Source organism: Tursiops truncatus, chromosome 7 (assembly GCF_011762595.2).
Source record: "Tursiops truncatus isolate mTurTru1 chromosome 7, mTurTru1.mat.Y, whole genome shotgun sequence".
NCBI classification, from domain to species: domain Eukaryota; kingdom Metazoa; phylum Chordata; class Mammalia; order Artiodactyla; family Delphinidae; genus Tursiops; species Tursiops truncatus.
The window spans coordinates 15,149,173-15,158,669 of record NC_047040.1 but is presented as its reverse complement, the minus strand read 5'-3'; the positions used below and the strand labels follow the sequence as shown (position 1 = coordinate 15,158,669).

Below are 9,497 nucleotides of genomic sequence, written 5' to 3'. Positions count from 1 at the left end.
TAGTTTCTGAATTGAGTTTTTCTAAAAAGAAGGGAAATGCAGCCAAATTCCGTAATTCCCTCAAAAGCTCTAAGTAAAAATATACTGAAATCCTGAATAAAAGAAAAGCAACTGTGCATATATTATTTTATTTTAAAAACAGAACATCTTAGAGACTGGAAACATTACATTTCTGTTTACCCTAAGCAAACAAGATGGGAATTTAGAATTTTGAGTCCAAGGAGTATTTTCCTTTAAAATATATATATCATACACACACGTACAGAACGAGATAATGAAGATGTTAAGATGTTGCTGGAATTCTACTAGTCTGCTTTATGCTTATTGATGGAAAAAAAGATTCCTCCCTTGTAAATTACTTATTTTGCTAGAGGCTTTTCCTGGTTCTGGAACTACCACTTTTAAGGTATACTTCCCTCAGCATGCAGAATGGTGGCAGTCTTTTCAGATAAGAAATTCTGCATTCTATTTATCTTCAGGATGTTAACCTTTGACAGCACTTCGAAAGATTAGCGAGCAAATTAACCTATTTTTCTAGCAGAAGAGCAGGTTGCCTGAATCAGGTATCCTTTCCTTTAGGTAGTTAAACTGGCCTGGGGCCCAAGGTGAGTGAGATTTCTTTGCTCTCAGCCTCATCACTCCACCCAGCTCAAGTTCAGGCAGCTTCACGGATTTTGAGATTCTCTTGGGAAGTGAGCCCCTGCTTTAGCCTGAGGCTGGCTCATGAACGTCACCTTTCACCTACTTAAAGCCAAGTTTTGCATAGCATCGAGGTTTACTATTCAAGTAGCTATTTCTAGCTCCTTCATTACTTCAAAACAAAATAAACCCCTCCAAATGTTTTATTTCCTGTGGTATCAAATCTGACTTAATGTTGTAACTTTGTCCACAGACCAACTAAATAATATGTTGGATTAAAGAAAAAAAAAGCTCAATCCCACTGCTGCTTGGGTAGTGAAAGCCATCTTTCTTACAGTGTATTGTACTTGTTGTTTTAGTCGTTTGTGTTTTGGTTCGTTTGCTTGCAGTAAGGCAGTCTACCTGCACTCTATGTTTTTTTTCCTTTTTGTAGTGTCTAAAGTGAAATATAATGGCAAACTTTAAAATACAGGAACACTTTTAGCTTCATAAAAAGAACGTCCAAAGACAATAATTTGGGGTCAACTTTATCATTTGAAAACAAATATCAATCTGGTATAAGTAGTGAGTGCACTGAGGGGAGATGGGTTATTTGCTGGGTTCGGTAAGGCCAAAACAAGAGACAATAAAGAAACATGCTTTGAATTTTTGAGACCCTCTCGCTTCAGACATTTCCAAAAATCATTTTATTTTACAAAATCTGACACATTTGTGCAAGAACGAAACAAGTAATCCAATTAAGAATGAAAATAATAACGCGCATTTTTTTTCCCTGACCTATATTAAGATTTATGCATTACAGCAATATCTGCGTTTTCTAGTTCTTTTTTCGGGAGACAAGGCGGTGGTCTTTTACCCCAGGAACTGCCCTCCTGCAGACCCGGCCGGCCCCGCCCCATCTCCGCCCATGTCGTGGCCGCACAGACTGGCTCCCCTCCCCTCTCCCGGCCGCAGTGGTCCCGTCCCTCCCCGCCGACCTGTCCCCGCCCCGCGCCGGCTGCGGCTGGGTCCCGTCCGCCCCGGCTCGGGCGAATGACCCATAGTAACCCCGCCCCGCCCCCGGCCGCCCGCGCCGCGCTCCCGGCCGGAATTCGATAGGCCCAGCCCCGCACGCGCCACCGCCCGCGGGCCAATGGGCTGCTGCCTCTCTGCATATGCAACGAGCGCCGGCCGGGGGCGCGCGTCCTGGGCGGTTCGGCTCAACAGACGCTGGTCTGTAGGCGCTGGGGCGCTACGCTGCGCTTATTGCGAGTGCTGGGGCTGAGAAGAGTCGGCGCGGCAGCTGACCGGGCAGCCGACCACCGCCCTCTCGCAGTGCGACTCGCGGAGGCTGCGTCAGGGTCCCCAGGAGGCGGCCCGGGGCGTGAATGCTCTGGGGGCACAGCCAGGCCTGCATGGGCCGGAGCAACCGGAGCTCCGGCGTCGCGGTGAGTGCAGCGCCTGTGGTGGGAGCGGCGGGGCCGTGTTGGCGGCGGGGCCTCCGCGTGCGGCCGGGCTGGGCCCGAGGGCAGCCCGGGACTGGAGGAGGGACGCGGCCGGCCTGGAGGCCCCGGCTCCTCGACGTGGCCGCCGAGCCCGGCGCCGAGGGTGTGCGCGCTGGCGGTGCGGGCTCTGGGGCCGGCTCGCGGCGTATGTGGGAGGCGCGCCCGTGGGGTCCGGGAAGCGGGTGAGGTGGCGCCCGGGCCGAAGGGCCCACGTGAGCTGGGGGAACCGCAGCCCGGGCGGCCGCGCTGTTCGGGGGAGGAAGGCTGCGCGGGGTCTCTCCCGGCGCTTTGGGGGCGGGGTGACCTGGGGGATTGGCAGCTTTCACTAGCCCGGCTCTGACGCCGTCGCTGGGAGGAAACTGAGCCCTGCGGTTTCGGAAACCCACACTGGGGGGGTGGGTTGCTGCGGGGTGTGAGGAGAAATTGGGGGTGTGAGATGGGTCGACTTTGGTATTTGTTCAGGCCACGACCGGTGGTGATGGGGCGGGGATGAATACTGTTGTTTTGGGGTTGGGAGTTGAAGGTTTATTTTCCCTAGGTGCGTTTTAATTATACAGCAGTAGTGGAATGTGTAACACTGAGAGAGTGCTCACTACCAGCAGCCCAGTGGGGTAGGGATGATCCGGCCCGTTTCACAGATGAGGAACCTGAGGCCCAGAGACATAGAACTGGTTTGTCCAGGCTGGATTTAGAAAATGTGCTCGAAGCTATTGTGTATATGGCCCTTCAAAAATAGGGTAGAACAACGTCTTTGAAATTATATGGACGTTAGAGAGAGAATAGGCCTCGTGAAAGTGATTATAGCCGAATAAGATGACAAACAGCTGACACTTATTGAGCCTTTATAACATTGCAGGCGTTGTGCTAAGAGCTTTCTGTATAGTATCTCTGAAACTGTTAACAACCCACTAGGGTGGCGGTTATTCCCATTTTACAGCTGGAGAAACTGCCGTTTGGATATATTAACTTGCCCCCAGATCACAGCAAGTAAGAGGAGAAGCTGGGATTCAGATCCGCCTGTCTGAAAATCCAGAGCTTTCACATCTAAGCACTATAGTATGCTGCCACTCCTTGGTGGCTGGCTGAATAGTTGTCACCGTGGATTTTTGTTTGAGTGGCCAGGAGAGCTGTAGTTTGATGATAACCTTTTTTGTTTCCCCAGATTAGTTCCGAGAGTTGAGGGGTGCTGCTGAGGTGCTCCTGAAAGTGTATTAGTAGGTTATTACAGGGCGGAGGAGGTGTGACACAGGAGTGTGCCGCACAGACTTTATTCTTTTCTTTTGTGTTCTGGCGTCTCCCCATGCACTTCTCACCCTTAGGAATGAGTAAGCCTTCTTTAGTCACTCTGGCATTTTCCCTTTAGACTTTTCCTGGTTTCTCTCTTTTTCTATAGAAAGAGTTGCTTCTGTAGGAGGGCAGTGTTGGGTGTAGAGCAGAGATCCACTGGATGTATGGGTCACCTAGTGTCTTTGGGTCTCAGTTACTGGGTTTGTAAGATGTTTGCGCTGGTTGATTTAAAGCTGAAATATTCTGAGTCATGTCCTTGAAGGAAAGAAGGAAGGAAGGAGGGATGGGAAGGAGCAACCCCTGTCTGGTTTGGGAAGTCAGATCTTAAAGCCCCAACATTTTTCTCATTGCTTATGTGCTCCTCTGCTGTCTGGTTCTGCTTAAATTAACCATTCCTCTTTCAATTAATTGCTCACTTAGAGCCTTTAATTCCTATTCTATGTCAGGCACCATGTAAAGTGCTAAGAATGCAGCAGTGAACAGAACTGATGTGAGCTTTGCCTTTATGGAGGAAACAAACGAAGCAAATCTCATACAAATAATATATAATTACAAATTATATGTGTAATGTGTAATGAAGGACAAGTAGTGTGTGAACAAATATTATATAGAGGATTGTGATTTAGATGGAAACCTAGTCTAGGGAGGCTTTTTTGTTTTTCCCCTTAGATGGTTGGTGACCAGTAGTGCTTGTTGACTAGACTGGGTACTATATATATTTTTTTAAACTTTTTATTTTGGGATGATTTGAGATTCACATAAAAGTTGCAAATATGGAATATTCCTGTATACCATAACCCAGCTCCCCTGCTCTTATATTAACGTGTCACATAACCTTGGTTCATTTGTCAAAACAAGAAATTAATATTGATATTATCCTCTTAACTATAGACTTTATTCAGATATCACCAGTTTTTCCACTAATGCCCTTTTTTCTGTTCCAGGATTGAGTCCATGACACCAGCTGGCATTTTGCATTCATGTTATTTTAGTCTTCTCTAATATTAAATACTGATTTTAAAATTTACCTTTTATGAGTTTACTTCTAATAATTTGTAAGAGTGGTATGGAACACTAAGAAAATAAATATACGAATATGTAAAATAAACTATATGTCATTTTCCAGCGATTCCAGTTTTGTTTAAATTAAGATTGCCCAGTATCAGTACGGTAGAAAGAAAATTGATCAGACTTAAAATTCAGGATCTGGAAAGGGAACATTTTCACTGGCATCTCTTTTTTTTTTGGTGGTATGCGGGCCTCTCACTGTCGTGGCCTCTCCCGTTGCGGAGCACAGGCTCCGGACGCGCAGGCTCAGTGGCCATAGCTCACGGGCCCAGCCGCTCCGTGGCATGTGGGATCCTCCCGGACCGGGGCATGAACCTGTGTCCCCTGCATCGGCAGGCGGACTCTCAACCACTGCGGCACCAGGGAAGCCCTCACTGGCATCTCTTTACCTCTCAAATTACTTTTATTTAATTTTACTTATTTCTCTTTCTTTTTCTTTGACAGATTATATTCCATTATAGGTTATTACAAGATATTGGGTATAATTCCCTGTGTTATACAGTACATCCTTGTTGCTTATCTATTTTACGTATAGTAGTTTGTATCTGTTAATCCGGTACTACTAATTTGTCCCTCCCCTCCTCCCTCTCCCCTTTGGTGACCATGTTTGTTTTCTGTGTCTGTGAGTCTGTTTCTGTTTTGTATATATATTCATTTGTATTATTTTTTAGATTCCACATACAAGTGATATCATATAGTATTTGTCTTTTTCTGTCTGACTTTTTTCACTAAGCTTAATATTCTCTAGGTCCATCCATGTTGCTGCAAATGGCAATATTTCATTCTTTTTTATGGCTGAGTAATACTATAAACACACACACACACACACACGCATATACACATCACATCTTCTTAAGCCAATTGTCTGTTGATGGGCACTTGTGTTGCTTCCATGTCTTGGCCATTGTAAATAGTGCTGCTAATATACATGTACCCAAATGTTCATTTTGAATTAGACTTTTCATCCTTTCTGGAGTGGAATTACTGGATCATATGGTGATTCTATTTTTAGTCTTTTAAAGTACCTGAATACTGTTTCCCATAGTGGCTACACCAAATTACATTCCCACCAACAGTGTAGGAGGGTTCCCTTTTCTCGTTCAGCATTTATTATATGTAGACTTTTGATAGTAGCCATTCTGACAGGTGTGAGGTGATACCTCATTGTGGTTTGTTTGGATTTGTATGTTCTTTAATAATTAGTGATGTTGAGGATCTTTTCATGTGCCTGTTAGCCATCTGTATGTCTTCTTTGGAGAAATGTCTGTTTAGGACTTCTGCCCATTTTCTGATTGGGTGGTTTGAGTTTTTTTTGATATTGAGTTGTATGAGCTGTTTGTATAGTTGGAATATTAACTCTTTGTCAATCACATCATTTGCAGATATTTCTCTCGTAGGTCGTCTTTTCATTTTGTTTATGGTTTCTTTTGCTGTGCAAAACTTTTAAGTTTGATTAGGTCTCATTTGTTTATTTTTGCTTTTATTTCATTTCCCTTGGGAGACTGATTTAAGAAAATATTGCTACGATTTACGTCAAAGAATGTTTTGCCTATGTTCTCTTCTAGGAGTTTTATGGTGTCGTGTTTTATATTCAGATCTTTAAACCATTTGGAGTTTGTTTTTGTATATGGTTTGAGGGAATGTTCAGATTTGGTTGTTTTACATGTAGCTGTCTAGCTTTCCCAACACCACTTTTTGAAGAGACTGTATTTTCTTCTGGGGAGATTTTTGAATTGATATGGTGAGATATTACTAGATGACCATCTTGCATTCTGAGGCTGTAATTAAATGTACATAAAGCAAGAGTTAGAGAACTTTTAAGCAACAATATTCTTTTAATTTCAATGTCTGTTTCTACTCAGAATGTCACTCCAGCTCACATTGCAAGATATGAAAGTGAGAGGGAATTTTTTCAGGAAGTCATTCTCCCTGCCTTTAGGGTACTTAAAGCTCCAATATTCCTGTAATACTTAAACTTTCCCCTTTCAGATGAACAGTTGGGAAGCAAGAAACTTATGTGAGATTTGGACCTGAGGATGGGATTTGGATGTTTTCAGGAAAGCTAGGCAGTTTTTTCTAACTTTAGATAAGTAGTATTATAATTATCGGAAGTATCCGGTGTAGTTTACACTTTATAGAGTGATTTAGCTTAAAATTCTCACCTCTTAGGAGACAAATGATGACATGATTTGGGAAATATAAGCCATTAAATGTGTGACTATTTCAGTTGAACATGTATTAAGCCAATACAAATAGTTCATTGCAGTACATTTACTGAATGCCGTCTGCATGCAAAGTACCGTGCTAGGTGTACAATGTGGAATAAATAAAAAGATGAACTTGTAAAGTCGTTGCTTTCGAGGCGATTTCAATTTAGTGAATACTAATACTCAGATTAAAGTTTTTTTTCCTTTTTAAAGTACTATCATTTTAGCTTATTTGATCCTCTTAAGAACCTTATATCATTAGCAGAAATATTGAGAAAATGGAGATTTAGAGGCAAAATTGCCAGACCTGGTGATTAATAGTAGTATATGGGTTGGGAGAAGGAGATGTTGAGTGATTACTCATTTACCATTTTGACGCTATCAGTGTAGAGATTGCCAGTGGAGAGACTAGAAAGAGAACAGGAAGAGGCCAGGGATGGAGCTGGGTATAGGAGGCTGAGCTTGCAAAGGAAACAGGAGTAGTGGCCAGGGAGGTGAGAGGACCGCCAGAAGCAGGTGTCCCTGCTGCCAAGGGGGAAGCTGTCAATACTGTGGAACGCCCCTGTGAGGAAAATTGAGTACCATCTGTTGTATTTAGCAACTGGGAGGTCATGGGTGACCTTGGCAGGAGATACTGATGTGGTGGTAGGGGTAGGATGGGGAGCAGAAGTAAATAGAAGATGGGGAAAATGGAGACAGCAAGAATCGGAAACTGCTTCCGCGAGTTCTGATTTTTAGCATATTTAAATGCTGAAGGGAGGGTGTCTGTTGAGAGGGGGAGGTCGAATATAGATGAGAAAAGTGTTACTTGTTTGTGCAAAGTTCGTGAGAAGATGGGAGGGCATGGGATCCAAAGCACGTGAGCCCTGTGCCTTAGCTGGGAGGAGGGACACCTCTTCTATAGTAACAGAAGATGGGCCTGTAACCACCTGACAGGAGTCAGTACCATATTATGGAGCCCTGAGCAATTTCCAGAAAATTGCCAAGAACTGTTGAATTCCTAAAAATCAGCCCAGTTTTTGCTGACTCATGACATAGTCTTTTTAGAAAACCTCACTACAAAGCATTGTGTGAAATTGATTTAACATGTGACTTAATCTCGATTTTTATCCACCTTAATATGGTATATACTTTCATCTGACTTCTGATTATAGTTTATTTCTTTTCTGAAGAAGGGGACAATATAAACATTAAATCTTGTGATTTCTTCCTTACGTGCTATTTTTAGTTTTTTAATAGTTTTCGCACTGCTTCTGTCTTCCTGACATTTTAAATGCCTAAATTCTTTTTATTTAAAATGTTAACTGCTGTTTTTACTGAAATATGTTTACTTCTCATGTTTCCCATTTGGAGGAGTAAAGAATTATTGGATGATTCAGTGGGCTTAATGGATCTGCTAATTTTTATTTTGAACTGAAGATACCTAAGTAACCAATGTTTTGGATAAATTGCCTCCAACTATAGTTCCCTATTTGTTTGTGAAGATATTACGAGGATATATAGGGGCAATGATTTATTTGCTCATGTATTTCTTTAGTATGTATCTTGCAAGACACTGGGAATTTGAAAATGATTAAGAGATCGTCCCTGGGCTTCTCTGGCGGCACAGTGGTTAAGAATCCGCCTGCCAGTGCAGGGGATGTGGGTTCGAGCCCTGGTCTGGGAAGATCCCACATGCCGTGGAACAACTAAGCCCGTGCGCCACAACTGCTGAGCCTGTGCTGTAGAGCCCACGAGCCACAGCAACTGAGCCCGCACACCTAGAACCCGTGCTCCACAACAAAGAGAGCCACCACAAGGAGAAGTCCGCTCACCGCAACTAAGAGTAGCCCCTGCTCGCTGCAACTAGAGAAAGCCCATGCAGCAATGAAGAATAAATTAAAAAGTTCACTTATAAATAAATAATTTAGAAAAAGAAAAAAAAAGAGATCGTCCCTGCTCTCGAAGAACTCAGAATTCATGAAAGGAAAGTGTGAACATTATATGGTGTAAGGGAAGAAGGTATAAGAATAGATGCATTACTGTATGGTATAGCTCAGGGCAGGAGGTATACCATAGCTCCTTTCTGGTATAGCTCAGACAGAACAGGGCAGGAAAAAGGGGGTGGAGGTGGTAGCCCAGTTTTCTACAACAAATTGGACTTTTTGCTAAGTGAACAAGGGAGATGGAATAGAATGTTTCACCTTGAATCTGTACCAGGTGTGTGTGTACACAGATATGTACACATTGGAGGTGGTATAACAATACTAAGGAATGTTGTTAGAAAAATAAAAACCTTATCTTGTTATAAAAAGCTTCCCATTTGTTTGTCATGTCATGGTCAGCTTTTCTATCCTTCATTTAATTTGGAAAGTAATCACACTTAGATAATATTTTTCTGATACAAAGCCTGGTTTTTCTTTTTCTATACTAATGGTCTTTGGAATAAAGATGATAGCCAGTACCTTTACAGTATTTCCTCTGGCCAGGTGCTGTTCTGATTTTCTTCTCAATTTTATGAGATAGTTTTTTTTTTTTTTTTATCATTCTTATTTCACACATGAGGAAATTGAGGCACAGGGAGCTTAAGTGATTTGCCCAAGTGTGTGCTGTACCTCATCCCAGGTAGTGAGGTTCCAGAGTCCAAGGCCCAGGCGCTGCACCTCCTCTCTGGGGTGACAGCTTGGTTTGAAGTTCATATGTACCTCTCAAGGCATGATTATACTTGGAAGGAGCTGTGATGACAGTTTATCTATTTTTATTACACATAACTTACCTCTCCCCCCCCCCCCCAATAAAAGCCCTGTTTTTACAGAGGAGAATGTGAGTAGTA

At 43.1% G+C, this 9,497-nt stretch overlaps 1 protein-coding gene across 2 annotated transcripts in view; it reads left to right on the top strand.

The window, feature by feature from the left end:
* The first annotated feature begins 1,848 nt into the window (after positions 1-1,848).
* The window catches only part of ACSL3 (acyl-CoA synthetase long chain family member 3), an 85,358-nt gene continuing 77,709 nt past the window's right edge, over positions 1,849-9,497 (top strand). For both annotated transcript variants that reach the window (XM_019923494.3, XM_019923491.3), the window contains exon 1: positions 1,849-2,066. The gene's annotated coding sequence lies outside the window, so the exon portion shown is untranslated. The remainder of the gene's footprint in view (positions 2,067-9,497) is intronic.